This window comes from Ruditapes philippinarum, unplaced genomic scaffold, assembly GCF_026571515.1.
Source record: "Ruditapes philippinarum isolate M1 unplaced genomic scaffold, ASM2657151v2 ctg173_1_1_1_1, whole genome shotgun sequence".
In the NCBI taxonomy this organism is placed as follows: Eukaryota; Metazoa; Mollusca; class Bivalvia; order Venerida; family Veneridae; genus Ruditapes; species Ruditapes philippinarum.
The window spans coordinates 50582-69198 of NW_026861243.1; positions in this window are offsets into that span (position 1 = coordinate 50582).

An 18617-nucleotide genomic window follows, 5' to 3' on the forward strand; every position below is an offset into this window, starting at 1 on the left:
ATGTCTAAATTACTGTGATTCTTATAAAAAAATCTATATTATTGTGATTGTTGTAGAAACATTTTATAGATAAATAAAGCAATAAATAAAAAAGGTTTAGGTTAGGAAAGGAACGTCCATTGATTGCACTGCATTCTTTGTATCTGATTAGAAACTGACAAACAACAAACTTGGCACAACTTGTTGTTTTCTTTCATCATATAAAGTCAATAAGGTTATAATACGACTAGATTTTCTAATCAGCAAAACATGTGTCAAGTTACTGCAGCAAATCTCAGACGGTGTTAAAATCAACCCAAACACAAACACTATATTTCATCTTTGTATTTTATACGTTTCTATACAAGCAATATTTTGTGTAACGTAAAATATCATGTGTATTTGATATGGTCATTTCCATTGTAAGCAGTGAAGTATCGTAGACTTAAATATAATTAATTAAAATTATACATTTTTCTGAAATGCGTGTTGATTATTAAATATCACATATGTATTGGAATTATGCGATGTTAACGGATGAATTCCACTTAAATAATCAAAGTATGCCACAATCGAGGATAAATAGGGAAATGTATGCTATATTGCGACATGTAAAACCTTTGAAACATTGAGTTTTATCATTCAGATATTTTAGTTGTTTCGGAAATGAATGTCACTTTCTTATTGGTTGTCCACATTACAAAGATCTTAAAATGATTAAATCCTTCCTCTTTCAATGGCCAAAATATGTTTTAATTTGTTATTCTTTCATCAACCTTTCTTAGCTATTTTAGTATTTTTGAATTTGGCTAACCAGAAACACATTTCTTGACCACATATAGCAATATAGAAATGATTGTCTGAATATCACATGTCTTCCATGCCAAAATAGATATTAATTCTTGTAGCACTCAAGCATGTTCATAATGTAGAACATCTGCAGGCGGATATAAAGTTTCTTTTTGTCTCTGTTAAAGATCCAATTATATTTAGAAACGTCAATTCATTTGCTTTTCATTTAAAGAACTAATTAATTTGCAGATCTTATTTATATAAGGTTGGAGTATTTTTATATCTAAATTCAAACTGAACTGCTGTATGTTTTCAAAATGATGCCATGTATGATGATAAAAAAGAACAATTTGACTGCTGAGCTAAATTATACTTAAATTCAATTTACTATTTTAAAAGGAGAATTAGGATTATAATAAAGCAGTCACATAACCGACTATGCCTTTATCTTTGAAATGTTACATTTTTCTGCGATAACTGATACCAGTACTTCGAATATTCAGGTAATAAAGTTAAAAAAGGAGTCTTCTATGTTTGCCTTTAAAATCTTGTTTTCCTTGCTCTCGAGGGTAGCGATGAATGTGAGATATCGTTTATCGATATAATGTGTAAATCGAAGGCTTAAAAATGATATTTCCTTTCTTATATATTTCGTATAGACGATTGTGCTGTTTACCGATTTAAGATTTCATATTGAAGTTATTGTTGTTTTCTTAAACATATCACCCACTGGAACTTTTAAGAATATATTATGTCATGATTTCTTTAAAACGCTATTTTTTACGTTCTCATCAGATTCATATATTTACTGACTTAATATATAAAACTTTATTAATTTCATAATCGTTATAAGAGATTTTAATCTTCACGGAAATCATTTAATGGTGTTAGAATTAAAAGTTGAGGCCAGCAGGAATATTCAATATTTCTTGGAATTGAAATTAATGAGATACATGTAAAAGCGGTATAATTGCTCGGTTTTAAACATTATGGACGTGAAAGGTTTAAACTTTACGCGGAACGGAAAACAAACATATTTTAAATTTTGAATTCTCTTATTTGTTACTTCTTTCATACTAATAGGGATACTTAGGCAAATGAATGACAAAAATATTAAATTGATATTATTTATTCAAATGATGCTAAAATGACATTTTAAAAAGTCCTGGCATGAATTTATGTATAAATATTATATATTTTGATCTTGAAGCGTAATTATAGATTTAGATGTTGAAAGAAATTAAGACACTGGCTGAGTCACCGAATAGTTTTAAAACAAGTAATATAACTAGGTAAATCTCTGGAAATTACAATAACATATATTGTGGATATACTGAAATATGTCTCAGTCACTCATTTGACAGGCAATGTAACGGTTTTTTTTTTGTTCTCTATAACAGCTTTTGTAACATCTAAATGCTCTTACCTGACCCACATGGGTCATGTTGGGAAACCGCCATTTTATTCTATATGAGGAGGAAAGTTTTTATTCCCGTAACTGCTTATTGTATTGATTTCGAGGACATAGAACATTGAAATTGAAGAAGTGAAACTTTTGCCTGTGTCTCCCTTTTTAAATTTATTTTCCTTTGATATCTCAATTAGACACAATTTTCACCATACTTATATTTACTATAACTTAAAGCTCGTTCGTAAGTTCCTCTGATCAGATTACAAAACAAATACGCATTTCGTGGAAGAGTAAGATTTTTTTTCTCTCTATATTTAGAAAATAATTGAATGGAAATGAAAATGGTAAATTTCACATAAAGAAAGTCAGTGTATTGAATAAATAAATTATATATGAATAAAAGTATACAAGGATACTCACCATTACGCCTTTATGTTTTTATAACCAATGTGTTTATACGTTTGAACAATGCCATGATTGTATTCTTAGAATTTTATTCGGGGTGGCATCCGTTTTAGATGGACTGAGTATTTACTCATTAGCCGCGATAAACAATCAACTGTCTATAAATTGTGTAGTCCACATATTTTGAAGTGTCTTATTATAATATCAAAAGGCGCAATCAAAACGAGTCTACAAAATTTTCAACTTGCCGTTTTGGTGGTTTTTAGGAATCCTATTTCCTTCTATTTTGGGGATAATTAAAGTAGTCTCAATTAAACTGACAATGTTTAAGAGGCTGTTGTCTGCTATCAGTCTTCTCTGTTCTACTTGATTTATCTGAAGACTATTTTAGTCAGACTGTATGTTCCCTAAAATGCATTAGAATTTATTTGCTGCAGTAAATCACCCTTGGTTGATGTGGTACTGCACTTTCCGTTTTAAAGAATAGATATTGATCGGCTTTGTGACTTTTTTTATACATGTCGATCAATATCAATGAGAATTGAAATTACCTCTGAATCTCGTTTGCTACAAATGTAAGCTTTTAATTGGTATTTCTGTCTAGTATACCATTGACCAAATTCATTTCAAATATCCCCATCATAGAGACAATTCCACGACTTAAAATTTTTTCTTGAAAAGGATCTACCAAGCTGCTTTAAATGCTACTACAGAGTTGCATAATTATAAAGATATTTTGTATTTGAATTTACAAGTGGAAATATCTTGCCACCAAATTGTTTTGCCAACTGCTTATTGTCGTATTATATATATTTATATCATATTCATGAAAAACATTGTAGATGTATATTATTATGATAAAAGGCGAATATTTTAAATCTTACGAGAAGATTACAATACGTCACTGGTATTGAACCTAATTAAACTGTAAAACAATGAACAGGACCTTATTTGCCTGTATTATTATTTCAAAATACAACATAGTTAGCTGTAAGTAGACTGTGTCAAATTCATTCTAGATATTTATCTATAGATATTTATTTTTATAACGTATAAATAATGATTTTAAAGCATGTTTTATGTTTGTAACCTTAGGACAATAGCGCTAATTTGAAATAATTGTCATATATGTATCAAAATGAAATCAAATATTAATGACACATCTGAATATTTGTAGTATTTAATGTTCGATACGGAATATTAATTCACGACTAAATGCATTCAGTTTAACACATGATACAGTTTTAATTATAATCAAATATTAGATATTAGTACTCATCTTACAACATGTACAACCTAAATAGAAATACAGCCTTCGATTAAAAAAACCTGGGTGCTATATGGCTTATTTCCATTTGATATTTGACTCCTTAATTTGATGATGCCCGCCTTTCTTGTAAGTGACAAACCATTTTGAAATATCATTTCAGGTAGCCGCACACATATCTTAACTTATTGATTTACATTCCCTATGATATTTAAGAAAGGATTGACAAAAGAAATAAAAGACAGTTTTATATTTAAACAAAGACTAACTTTGATTTAATCGTTATACGAAATGAGGTTCGACCTATCACACAAAAGACAATGGGAATCACAAGAATATAAAAATCGCAAATAACTAGTATATAAATCTTGAAGACATCATTAGTTGGAAAATATATTTCCCTCGTAAACATTTGGTGCTTTTTTGTGTTAAAGTTGAAGAAGAAAAGTAAAATAAATGAAACATTCGTATGCGCAGCTGGTATTTGCTTCCTTTTATAGATTTAATGTGAGTTATTAACGGTCCATCTAAGCTATGTCTCTTATCTGATCTGTCGTTATGAAGACAACCTTAGTTACCACAGTCCCCAATTTAGAGGAATCGCTTTCCCAATATAAAGAAAATTGTGCGATAAATATGTAGTTATTTGAAAATAACTCAATAATTTACAAGCTGAGTATTGCTCTTATTTGCATAATATGTCTGTGTTTTACAATTACGATATGTAGAAGATTTAGTATGATATAATCATGCATTTGACGATAGAAATTAAGCAGTAATTATTCTACTTTTGAAACTATTTTATTATTGCAAAAACATTTAATGTTTTGTTCACTTAATCGTCAAATAAATATTTTTCACATGCGTCGTTCAAATTCATTGAACATAATTATTTCAAACAACGTTTAATGAGACTTCATTAATAGATATGGACATATATAAATAAAATAGAATACTGCAAACAACATCATACTCACTACCTTACCAAACCAATTTTTTAATTCACTTGATTCATATATCAAGATTAAACTTAAAAAAATATATATATTGCGTCGCCAAGTACAAATACTTGGTATTAAGAGTTGTCATTTACATCTTAAATCTGATTTAATTCCGTGCAAGAAATTAAAATCAAATTAAATTTTGGATGCAACTTTGTAAATTCAATTATCTTTTCTTTATTTTCTCCAGAAACGTGTTTAAAATTTGTGACTAAAGAAATTTTAATGCCAAAGGTGACATTTTGCATCATCATTTTACAAAAGATGTAGAAAGTTTCGTTCCATACCGACAGGCAGTTGATAGATTTATTTTTAATGCACAGAAATGATATAATGCCTCTGTTTTCGCTTGAACAAATCAAAATGGATCAGTTGCAAATCAATTTTGTTTATAAATGAAAATGGTGAATCATCAGTACGGTAAATCGAATTTGAGTGCACTTGCGTAAAAATGTCCAGACATTACGTATCGGGCTAAATTGACTGACAAAACAACGTTACAACAGTAAAGGGCGATTACATGAATAAACCCTGTGGACCTGATAGTAAAACCTGTCATACAAAATAATTGGCAATAAAAGGTGGATCCGTGTGCTCTTTCCTGTTTGGTTTTATGCTAAGCTTCTTGCCGGCGGTCCTGTGTTGGTTGATGCGTTCGTTTTTCGACTTTTTTCTGAAAAAAAAAATCTTGAATTGTTCAATATGGATTACGTAAAAAACGACACATCAAAAACTAAGACTCAAAACTATTCATCTCGTATATAGCGTTTATTTAAAATATATAAAATGAGAAATTGGGACTTACATTTTACTTTGTCGCATCGAAAAAATCTACTAATTGAAGTTACGTTGCGACCTAATGAGATCAAAATTATATAAGGGAGCAATGAATATGTCTAACATTATGAAACACTAGAAACGTATGCAAATTAATATGTACAGTTTCATTATAAAGCTTTAAGAAAATTATATAGTTCATTGTACAATTATGATTTAAGGAAGGTGTATTGACAACCACGTTAACAGCTTGCATTGTCAAGAGTCAATTGAAATATTTGATACAGAATGATCATTCATACTAGGAGAGACACATTATAACAATAATCAAAAGTCTTCTGAAATATATCAGAATACAACTTTCACGTAGACCTAATTTCATTAAAAGACTTTATTTCAAACTTCTTCATTGGACTATTTTATTGGAGAAAATTGAAACGTTGATAAGAAGTATATAAGAAAACGCAGATAGAGGTAAATGCTAAAGAAATTATGGCACACTTTTAGCTTATGTCTGATAAGTTTAGTCTAAATGGGATGAAAATAGCCCTTATTACCTCTAAGATTTCTATTCTGACCATTTTGTAATTTTAAATGTCTTAAATGTTTTCATAATATGTGTTACATAATATGTGACCCATAAAATCTTAATCATTTGTGATTTTTATAGAAAATCTAAATTATTATAGAGAAACATTTTACAAAATAGTGTTAAACAAAGCAATAACTAAAAAGTTGGCAAGGGACGTCCATAAGCTTTACTGCATTTTTTGTATCTGATCAGAAACAGACAATAAACTTGACACAATTTGTTGTTTTTCTTTCATCATATTGATGCTATAGTCAACAAGGTCATAATACGACTAGATTTCCTAATCAGCAAAACATGTGTCAAGTTACTGCAGTGAATCTCAGACAGTGTTAAATCAACTCAATTTCAATAATTATCTTTCATCTTTCTATGTTATACGTTTCTATACAAGCAATATTTTCTGTTACTTAAAATATCATGTGTATTTGATGGTTTACATTGTCTATGGTTATTTCCATTGTAAGAAAGGAAGTATCGTAGACTTTTTTTAAACACATTAAAATTATACTTAATTAAATGCGTTCCAAATTTTTCTGAAATGCGTGTTGATTTTTAAAAGTGTATTAGAATTATGCAATGAAAATGTTAAAGCACAATTAACGGATATATTCCACTTAATGAATCGATTTCTAACACGAATAAATCATTAATTCTGATTTACGAAGGCTTATAGGGCAATATAAGCTATTTTGCGACATGTTAAACCATAAAATTTGTAGTTTTACCATTCAAACATTATATAAAACTCAGCTTAGCTTCAAGTGGAGTTAATAAGTTCTATGAATGATAAACTTACGTTTTTATTAAAAAAAAGATGATAATAATAATTATAAAGAAAAACAATAGAAAAAAGTAGGAAATGAAATAATATTTTCAATTCCAACATATTTGTTTTCCATGTTCATGAAGTTAAGTGAACGTCAAAAATTGAGATTATGTATTCTATTATAAAAATGAATGTCACTTTTTATTGTTTGTCCGCGTTAGTGATTGTTAAAATATTGTTCCTCTTTCAATGGCCAATATATGTTTTAATTCGGTAATTCTTGTATCATAATTACCAAGCTATTTTAATATCTTTGAATTCTGCAAACAACAACACATTTCTTGACAACAAATAGCAATCTAGAATTGAATTGTCTGAATATCTGTTGTCTTTCATGTAAAGGTAGCAATTATTTCTTGTAGAACTCCAGCGAGTTCATAATTTAGAACATCCGTAGACGGATGAAAAGTTATACATAGAAAATTAAATTCATTTGCTTTACAATTAAAATAAAAATTAATATGACGATCTCTTATAAGGGTGGGGTATTTCTGTGTTTGAGTTGAAATTGAATTGTTGAATAATGAAAAGGGATATTTGCTACTTTTCTATTATAAGGATTACAAAGAACAGTTTGACTACTGAGATACACCATACTTAAATTGTATTTACTTTGCTTAAAAGAGACATACGGTCACATTCTCATATCATGTGAATAATGATCACGCGTTTTTTTTTGAAAATTATTGTTTTCTGCTATCTTTTCGGGATCACTGATTTCAAGTTATGAAGACTAAAATGAAGTCTGCAATTTTCACCGTTTAAATTTTGTTTTTGTTACTCTTGGAATTGGGATGCAGGTGGGGTATCGCTTTTGTTTCAAGGTTTCAATGAAAAAATGACAAATAGAATATGATAAACAAGATCAACAAGGAAAGGCGGCGTTCAATGAGCGCGACCCTCACACGACCCAGCAACAAGAACAAGTGGCAAGGAGCCCAGAAGGCTTTAAAATCATATTTCTTTTTTTGGTATTTTTCTTATAGACGATTAACAAGATTTTAGCAGATTTAAGATATTATATGATAGTTATAATTGACAATCTTTTCTCTGATCATTTTATGTGAACAACTTATCTTTTTCTGGAATTTTCAAGTTAATAGAATATTTTGTCATGATTTTTTTAATGTTAGGAATGCTATTTATCACGTTCTCATCTTATATATATTTTTTCTGACTATGATATTAAAAACGATAAATTTAATAATCTTTCTAAGAGATTTCAATGCTCACGGAAATCATCTAATGGTGTAAGAATTTAGAGATGAAACCAGCAGATGTATTCAAAATTCTTGGAAATAAAGGATTTATAAGCGGTATAATTTGAATCATTGTAGAAGAAGTTTCAACTGATTGGTTTAAAGCTTTTCTAGGAAGAAAATACAAACGGAAAGATCATAATCTATTTGTGTTCCCCCTCCCTACTTTCTATGCTTCTTTCATTATAATATATTTAATGTCTTTTCATGATGTCTAAATTAGACATGGTTGTCACTATACCAATATATTTTGTTACCTAAAGCTCGTTTGAAAAAATTATAAAGTCTTGTAAAGTATTCATTTGATGAAAGGGCAAGGTTTGGTTTTAGATGAAACAAAGGGATGGAAAGTCAAATTTCACTTTAAGTTAGTGATGTTGAATAATTATGTATAAATAAAAGAGAAAAAAGTCACTCATCATAAGGTGCTATGTTTAAATAACTTGTGTGTTCTATGTTTAATACGTTTAACCTATGACATGATTGTATTCTTAGAATTCTATTTGGCGTGTCAACCGTTTTAGATGAACTATTTACCGCAATAAATAATATACGGCATATCAATTGTGTAGTTCGGGAATTTCGGATATTATTGTAACTGGGGACTTTAATCTAAATATCCTTCAACATTCAACATCACAAAAAAATTTCAAATCTTTGTCAACAATTTAGCATTACTCAACTTATTGACGAGCCTACACATTTTACTGAAACTTCATCATCTGTTATTGATCTTCTTTTTACAAACAGAAATGAGGCAATTGTTCTTTCTGGTGTTGGCGATCCATTTCTGTCAACACAGGAGCTTCGCTTCCATTGCCCAATATTTGCAATTTTCAAATTTCATAAACCCTTGCCAAAGAAGTATAAACGCCATATATGGAGATACAATGATGGTGACTATGATGGTTTCTGTCAAGAGTTATCGATGTTTGATTGGAACTCGATAAAAAACGAAAATGTTGATGAATTTACTTCTAATTTGACAAATGTTATATTGAATTTAGGGAAAAAGTATATTCCTAACAAATGTGTTACTATAAACGATCATGATAAACCCTGGATAACAAATGATATCAAACATAAAATTCGTCAAAGAAGAAGAGCCTATAGAAAAGCAAAACTTACTAACACTACTGTTCATTGGAATAAATTCCGTAGGTTAAGAAACCAAGTTGTTTCTTCTATAAAACAGGCAAAAGATCAATATATAGATTCTCTTTCAAACAAATTAAAAAATTCGGCTCTTTCATCTAAAGATTGGTGGAAAATATTACGAGGTTTTATTTCTGATAAAAAGTCTGTTGGAATTCCCCCTTTATGTGATGATGTTTTAAATGAACTTGTCTATGATGAATACTTATTTTACAAGACAATCATTAATTACTGGCTCTGACAAAGAAGTCCCTATCTTATCATCTGCTTCAGCTAATCCTCAATCATTGGAGTCAATTACAATTTCCACCTCTGAAGTTGAAGATGCAATTAAATGTCTAAAAATTGGAAAAGCTTCAGGACCTGATGGTGTTGATAACAGACTTCTAAAGGAGTCCGTTGAACACGTAAAATTACCTCTTTTTGAATTATTTAATTCGAGTTTACAAAATTGTTATGTTCCGTCATCTTGGAAAATTGCTAATGTATGTGCAGTTTATAAAAAAGGAGATCGATCACTTGTGTCAAAATAAAGGCCTGTATCCTTGTTATCAGCAATAGCAAAGGTTTTTGAACGAATCATATTTAAGCATGTATTTAATTTCCTTAATCGTTCAAAGTTTTTTACTCCATTTCAATCGGGTTTTATTCCAGGCGATTCTACAGTAAATCAGCTTGTCTTTTTGTATGATACTTTTACTAAAGCTTTAGATGAAGGCCTTGAAGTAAGACTTGTATTTTTTGATATAAGTAAAGCTTTTGATAAGGTGTGGCATAAGGGGCTTCTTTCTAAACTTCATCATGCAGGAATAAGAGGAAATCTTTTTAATTGGTTTTCTAGTTACCTCACTGATAGACAGCGGCTTGTGGTTTTACCTGGAAGTACTTCAGATCTTACCAATATGGAGGCTGGAGTCCCTCAGGGATCTATCTTAGGACCACTTTTGTTCCTTATCTTTATAAATGATATTGTTACAAATATTAACTCAAAAATTAATCTTTTTGCAGATGATACAAGTTTGTATATGATTGTTAAGTCTCCAGTAGAAACAGCAACTCAAATGCAATTGGATATTGAAAAGATATCAAACTGGGCTAACATTTGGCTTGTGCAATTCAATCCTAATAAATCTGAGTCAATGGTTATTTCTAAAAAGATGAATAAACCACACCATCATCCATTGTCTATGTCTAATGTAAGCATCCCTGTGGTTGAATCTCACAAACATCTGGGCTGTTTTCTTTCAGATGATGCTTCCTGGCATGAACATATTTCTTACATTAAAAACAAGGCTTGGTCACGAATAAATGTTATGAGACGTCTTAAGCATTTGCTTGATCGTAGATCATTGGAGGTTATATATTTTGCTTTTATTCGACCAGTTTTAGAATATTCTGATGTAGTTTGGGACAACTGTTCAAACTATGAAAAGGAAGAACTCGAAAAGATACAGCATGATGCTGCAAGAATTGTAAGTGGACACTAAACTTGTTTCCATATCGGAGCTCTATCACGAAATATGCTGGGAAAGTCTTGCTGAGCGCCGTCGTAAACATAAATTAATTTTATTCTTTTAAGATGGTAAATGGGATTCTCCTGAATATCTGTGTAATCTTGTTCCTAATACAGTAGGTGAAACAAGTCAGTATAATCTTCGTAACTCAACAAATCTCCAAATTATACCTACAAGAACTTCTCTTTACGCTAATTTTTTTGTTCCTTCAACATTAAAAGAATGGAATGAGTTACCACTCAATGTAAGAAATGCAAACTCATTAAACAACTTTAAGTCTCTCCTAAATCAGGGAAGAAGCAAAAGCAATTCTTTATTCTATTACGGTGACAGGAAATATCAAATAATTCACACACGACTCCGGAGAAATTGCAGCTCTCTCAATCAACATTTATTTTTAAAGAATATTGTTAAATCGCCCCTTTGTCAGTGTGGTGAAATTGAGTCATCCTACCACTATTTTTATGAATGTCAAAGATTTGATAACATAAGATGTATTCTGTTTAATACAGCATCAAATATTATAGCTCCTTCATTAGAGATCATCTTGTTCGGAACGGAATCCAAATCAATTGAAGCAAATGAGATTATATTTTCTGCAGTTTATAAATATATCAAACTAAGTAAGAGGTTCGAAACATGATTTATTGAAACATCTTGTACTCATTATCACAGTCGTTTTTTTACCATTAAATTTGTATTCTCCAGAACCAGCCAAAGCAAGTCAGTTCTTAATGTGCTAGGATAACGTTATAATTACAACTAATTCCCCCAATTTATTATATATGTCTGAATATGTATGTATCCTTAAGATTTGTTTTCTCTAACATATGTATATCTAATATATGTATATGAATTCATACACATTGTCTCAGTAGATCGACGCCATCACTTTGTTGTTAATTCAAAATAGAGTCGGAGAAGAACTATATAAGATTTTATATCTTTCGTTCTAATCCATTTCATCATTGTATATATTGAATGATTGTATATTATGTACTGTGTATGATTATGAATAAAATATGTTTAAACTAATTGTGTAGTTCACAATAATGTCTTATACTTAAATGAAGAGGCTCAATCAAAACGAGTTTGCAACATTTTCAACTTGCCGTTTTGGTCGTTTTTTAGGAATTCTATTTCCTTCTTCTTTGGGGATAATTGTAGCAGTCTCCATTAAACTGACAGGCAATGTTTTAAAGGCTGCTGTTTGCTATCAGACTTCTCTGTTCTGATTGATTAATATGTAGACTGTTTTAGTCTTTTTAATCAATGTCAGACTGTGTGTTCCCTAAAATACACAAACAATTTTACATTTATATTTGCTGCACTACATCACCCATCTGTTTTGTTGATACGGAACTGCACTTTCAGTGTATAAGAATATGTATTGATTTTATTTGAGATGTTTGAAGTTTCCTCTGAATCTCGTTTGCTACAAATGTAAACTTTTAATGGCTATTTATTTCTGTCCTATTGATCAAATTTCCATCACTGGGACATAATTAATCCAAGGACCTAAAGGTTCTTGTAAAAGACCTACCAAGTTGCTTTATATGCTGCTGCAGTTAGTAAGCTAAAGACAATAGCGTTAAATATGAAATAATTTGTCAATTAATGTATCAAAATGTAATGAAAGTAGTATTTCAACTTCCATAGGCTATACTTAATCACTACAAAATCACTATAAATGTACTAATTTCCAAAACGCAACAAATAAAAAGGTTTTTTCAAGTTACTGGCTAATGATAACGTTTTGGAAACTATAAAGGTACACCAAATTTTTTTCTCATATAATTTCTGAGGTACAATGGACATTTAACATAAATTTAGGGAGAAGGGAAACATTATTTTACAGGTAATTTCTATTATTTTCATATCATTTTAAATTTTAATATAATCCTTAGGACATGATTGCTATTGATTATTGTTTCATATCGCAGTGTGAAATTATATATGATGTTAAATGAAAATATAATAAAAATATTTACTATGTTAAGCTTATTGCATTCAGTGTAACACTTGTTACAGTAACCCCTACTGTTGTATTCAAGTATTAAAATCATCAGAACTCAGCTTACAACCTGCATAGAAATGTAGCCTTCAATTTAAATAAAAGCCTTGGTGCTATATGGTTTATTTCCAGTTTAAACTTTTACTTATTAATTGTATGATGCCCGACTTTCTTGTAAGTGACAGACCACTTTTATCATTTCAGGTAGACACAAAGTAATATCTAATCGTATTGGTTGACATTCCTAATGTTATTTAAGAAAGGACTGACTTTAGAAATAACAGACAATTCAAGACATTGGTGTTTAACCAGGACTTTCTCAAACAAAGCATTGACTTACTTATAATTTCATTGTCATCCAAAATAGCTCCGACCTAACCCACAAAAGAAAATGGGAATTATAATACTATATAACTGATGTAAAAATCGCAAATAACTATAATAATATATTATATTATAACTCTTGTAGACATATCATTAGTTGTACAATATATTTCCCTCGTAAACATTAGGTGCTATTTTGCGTTAAAGTTGAAGAAGTAAAGTAAAATAAATGAAACATTCGTATGCGCAGCTGGTATTTTCTTCCTTTTATAGATTTAATGTTTGTTATTAACGGCCCTTTTAAGCTATAACTCTTATTTGATTTGTCGTTACGAAGACAAGACTAAATTACCACAGAGCCAATTTGAAGGACTCACTGTCCCAATATTAAGAAAATTGTGCGCTAAATATGTAGTTATTTGAAAATAACTCAATAAATATCTAGCTGAGTATTGTTCTTATTTGCATAATATGTCTGTGTTTTACAATAACGATATAAAGAAGATTTAGTATGATAATTATTCTACTTTTAAAACTTATTTTATTATTGCAAAGACATTAAATGTTTGTTCACGAAATCGTCAAATAAATATTTGAACACACTTGCTGATGTTTCTAAATTCCAAATTTTGCCATTTCATATTTAAATGTTAAATTCTGCTGAAGCCAGTACTATGGGGCTTGGACGGTAGTTTGCTATTGACAACCGAGCCTGCAACATTTTCAATTTTGCTGTTTTGGACTTTATGTAAGGGTTCTTATTTTCTCTATTTGGTCTAACACGGGGGCGAGGGGAGTAAAGTTGTAAAGACAGATTTTTCTAGCAACGGTGTAGACAGTAGATAATCATGTCTGATATACAAGTTGGTCTTCGTTGTCCGTTGATTACAAAATGAAATCTACTGACGTTTTAATATCTCGAATGTCTTTTTCGGGCAATTGTTGCGGCTCTAATCGTCATATGCATGTATGAGTACAAAGTATCTCTTAGCTCGTAACAAGAACTTCAGGTGCCTTCTTATTATCTGTCAAGTTTGGACAGATCTAGACTTTAATGTGACCAGTTGAGTTGTGTTAAAAAGTTTCGAAAAACAAACTACATGGAGGCTGGGCTTGCCGAAAGATTGGACAGTGCTGTTACACAAATAAGACTGCAAATATGCGTAAACGTTCAAACCTATATCATAAGGTAGTAAAATTCCAAACCAATTTTATTTTTAATCACTTGATTCACATGTCAACATTTAACTTACAAAATATATTGCGTCGCCAATTACTAATATTCAGAGATGTCATTTACATTCGAGACAGATAATCTTGAATCTGATTGAATTCCGGGGAGGAAATTAAAATAAAATTAAATTTAGGATGAAAATTTGGAAATTTAATTATCTTTTCCTTTTTTTCTTTAGATATTTGTATAAAATTTGTGACTGAAGAAATCGTAATTCCAAAGGCGAAAACTTGAATCGTCAGTTTGCAAAAGATGATGAAAAATTGGTTATATACCGTCAGTCTATTGTAAGATTTATTGCTTCCATACATGAACATGAAATAAATTCTCTCTTTTCCCTTCAACAAATCAAAATGGATCAATTGCACATTAATTTTGTTTATATTAATTTTGTTTGGTATACTAGGATCAATATTTACAGTTAAACCTTGGTTAAGTCCAAGATCAATTGACTTGCATAACAAATTCCAAACTTCCAGACATCGATACTTTGAGTTATCATCGTCGCATCTAGAAAAGGTATGCTCAAAATAATCTTAAGATTTTCGGCTTATTTATGGTTCTTGAATTATTCCATATGGACCACGTAAAACATCATCACATCGAAAATTTCGAGACAAAAATATTCGACTCGTTAAAAGGTTTTGTTAAGACTATATAAAATTAAAAATCGACAGGTACTTTTTCTTCGTCACATCTAGAAAATCGACCAATAGAAATTTGATACAAGGACGTTTTATTGTACATGTAAATAAAAAATCATTTTCCATTATTCTGATATTGTTGCTTGTACAAGTGCATAACTACAACAACACCAACAGTAGCAACAAACAAGACCTGTCTGCGGACAGCGCGTTTCACTTTTCTCAGTATGTTATAGAAAAATAAAAGCAACATAGAAAATAGTCATTACTCTGCAAACGTGCAGACTTACCTGCCGTAGATAACAAATACTAAGCTAAAGTTTAAACTGAATGCTTTCAACGGATTTTGTGAAAAAGGCAAATATTCTAACAAGGTAAAACATAAAGCAAAAATGCTTTCATCTATTACAAATATTTGTTATAACACTGTTGTACAATCATATACATTAACGCATGGAAATGTTATTATAACTTCGTCGCAACAAACTTTTTGTTTTCAACGATAACTTTTTAGAATTGAACAATGCTGGAGCCGGGGCTCTGGGAAGTGAGTGAAGATGTGCTATCTATTTTCTATCTTAAACCGACTCAAATCAAGGGTGCAAAAAGACGTGAAAATTAATGATATAGAAGTATTGAGCAGCTCTGTATAGAGGCTCTTGCGGTAAAAATATCATCAATAAGATGTCTGCACGACATAAAATTATACAAATTTCACTAATGCATTTTGTACACTATATTACACGTCAATCAGTGCCAAAAGACACATTTAAATACACGAAGCATTAACAAACATGTCACATGTCTTGTATAGCACCCACTTCTTGAGTTTTACCATATTAAATCATAACATGACAACTTGCAATACCTAGAAAAATCCTCACAAATGCTATTACCATATAAAGTTTCAAATGCAATAAATAGAAGCATAGACAAACTGCAACATAATGTAAAAAAATAGGGCATTGTTCAAGAAAATATTTCGAAAGACATATATATTGAAATTGAGTTAGAAACAGTTTTCACAGTGTTCTACAATTTTTATAAAGACAATTTTCTTTTTGCAATATTAGAATATACTACATTTAAAATCGTAAGCGATTTGTTTGGTTGTTAAGGTATATGTACTTAATGCTCAAACAAAATCATAGCTTGCAAAAATAGATTTTAGCTCTGATATTCTTATAACATTATCCCAAAATAATAATAATAAATTTCACAAACAAATTCTTTTTAAACAAGGGTCGGCTGGCGACAACGGGTTGAATTCTATAGTTGAAAAGTTGAAAAATGATAAATTATTTTATATCCCTATTCCGAGTGACTCAATGTATTAGATGTATAAATGACACTTTTTTCAAAAGGCTTTTAAAACTTTATATTATTAAACTTTACTATATTCTAGACATAAATACAAAAAAATTGCAAAAGTTAGCAATCTTGTTTGAAAGATATTGACAATTAAAGTTAAACTTTTGTATCGGTTAACAACAACAACAACAACAACAACAACAACAACAACTATGTTTTCATTATCTGTAGAAATTTTTCTATTATTTAGTATTTTCCTTATTTAAAAGTGATTATGATGAACTATGGTTTTTAAAAAACTTCAAATGAATCAATGTAAAATGCATATGAACATATTTTGTGTTTGTTTATTGAGACAGGTATCTGTCATTTTACATCAAATAAAAAGGGGTGGGGTATGTTGTCAAATATAATCGGGGCATCAAATATTTTTTAATAATAATTATCTAGAAACTATTCAAAATATTTGTACAGACTATAAAGAAAGTTTACCAAGCCGATTTTAAATAAATCATTTTAATTCGATATGCTATCAAATTTCATACATTTCAAAGTAAAATACATAAGACTTCAAAATTTTCATAATAAAAATTTAAGATATAAATTTGGAATGAAAATAATAATCTGACAAAACAAAAAGAAGAAATTTAAAAATAACAACAAAATTGAAAAAAAATATATTGCATCTCCTTTGGTTTGAACTCATGCCCTATCGAAACAATGTCCCCTCGCTGAATACTCTTCAGAAAGGAGATATTAAATAATTCCATGTATCTTGTGGCAATGAACTTTATTGTATGAGACCCAAAAGCAGGCAGGTATGCATTAAGCCAAATGGTTTTCGAAAAAAAAAAAAAAGGATCATAATTGCGTTAACAAATTAAACCACAAATCCCTGAGAATATGCGCCAGTGCAGTTGATGACGAAGGTTCTGTCAAAGTTTCGTCAAAGTCCCTTAAGACATGAATGCAAGAGGAGTTGCGCACAAAAGAAAAAAATGTTTAGGCCCGTCAATCTAAAAACAAGTTTAAAAAATATATATTTGAACCCGATGCAAAAAGTCATTAAGCACCTGCAATTCTTTACAAGATCCGCGCAGTGTCCATCTGATTATAGTAAGTATATATTATATCATTAAGTCTTAGAATTCGTTATTGCGGGACCCAAATATTTTCGGAGCTTTTCGATATGATATATTTACCGTATTGTGCAGGAAAAAATCTTTTATCTTCATCCGGGGATTTTCTCGAACAGATGCCTCACAATTGGAAAAAAATTATATAAAAGATCAATTCGACTGAATGCTTAAAATACGAAACGAATAGAGCCGTTATTTTTCCCAACGAGCAGAAACTACCGAAGGTTCCAAAATCCCGATTGTGTCGGTCAGTAAATATAACGAACCTGTAACTCAAGTTTTTATGGTTTTTAATCATAAATATGATGCTCAAAAGAAGACTTTTCAATATTGTTAGTTCCAAAAAGCACTATTTGTAAAGATATTACCGAGTTTACATTTCATGTAAATAAAGGGAGGTAATTAGAAATTTATTTTTGATAAAGTCTTATGCAAATTTTTCAATAAGAAATAAATGCATATATTTGAATACTTAAAATACGTGTGAACATTTGCAGTACATATTTAACATATTCTTGGATGTTTGGAAATCGATTAAGAAGAATAATTATATACATATATAAAATTTCACTTAAGTGTTATTAAATCCTTAATTTCAACATACAGGATCTTTAACAAAACAGTCAGCTATGAGAATAATAAGACAGTTGTAATTTGAAAAAAAATGTTCTTATTAAATTTTCTCTTAATTGACATTTTTCAAGTTGAGGAATGAATAAACCACTTTGACTTAGCTGGACGTTAATCCAACAAATCTTCAGTCGCATAGCATTTTCAGTTTGAAATACGTGTCTTCAATGAACGCCGCCCTACCTTGATTTTCATATAATTTGCACAATACATAGTGGTCACACGTATGTAACACGTAAATCACGTATAAGGTATTAAACTTGAGGTGGCAGGAATCAAGGAAGACTAATTTCAACACACAAACTAACACTGTTTCACTAAATTTTATTTTCGTACTTTAATG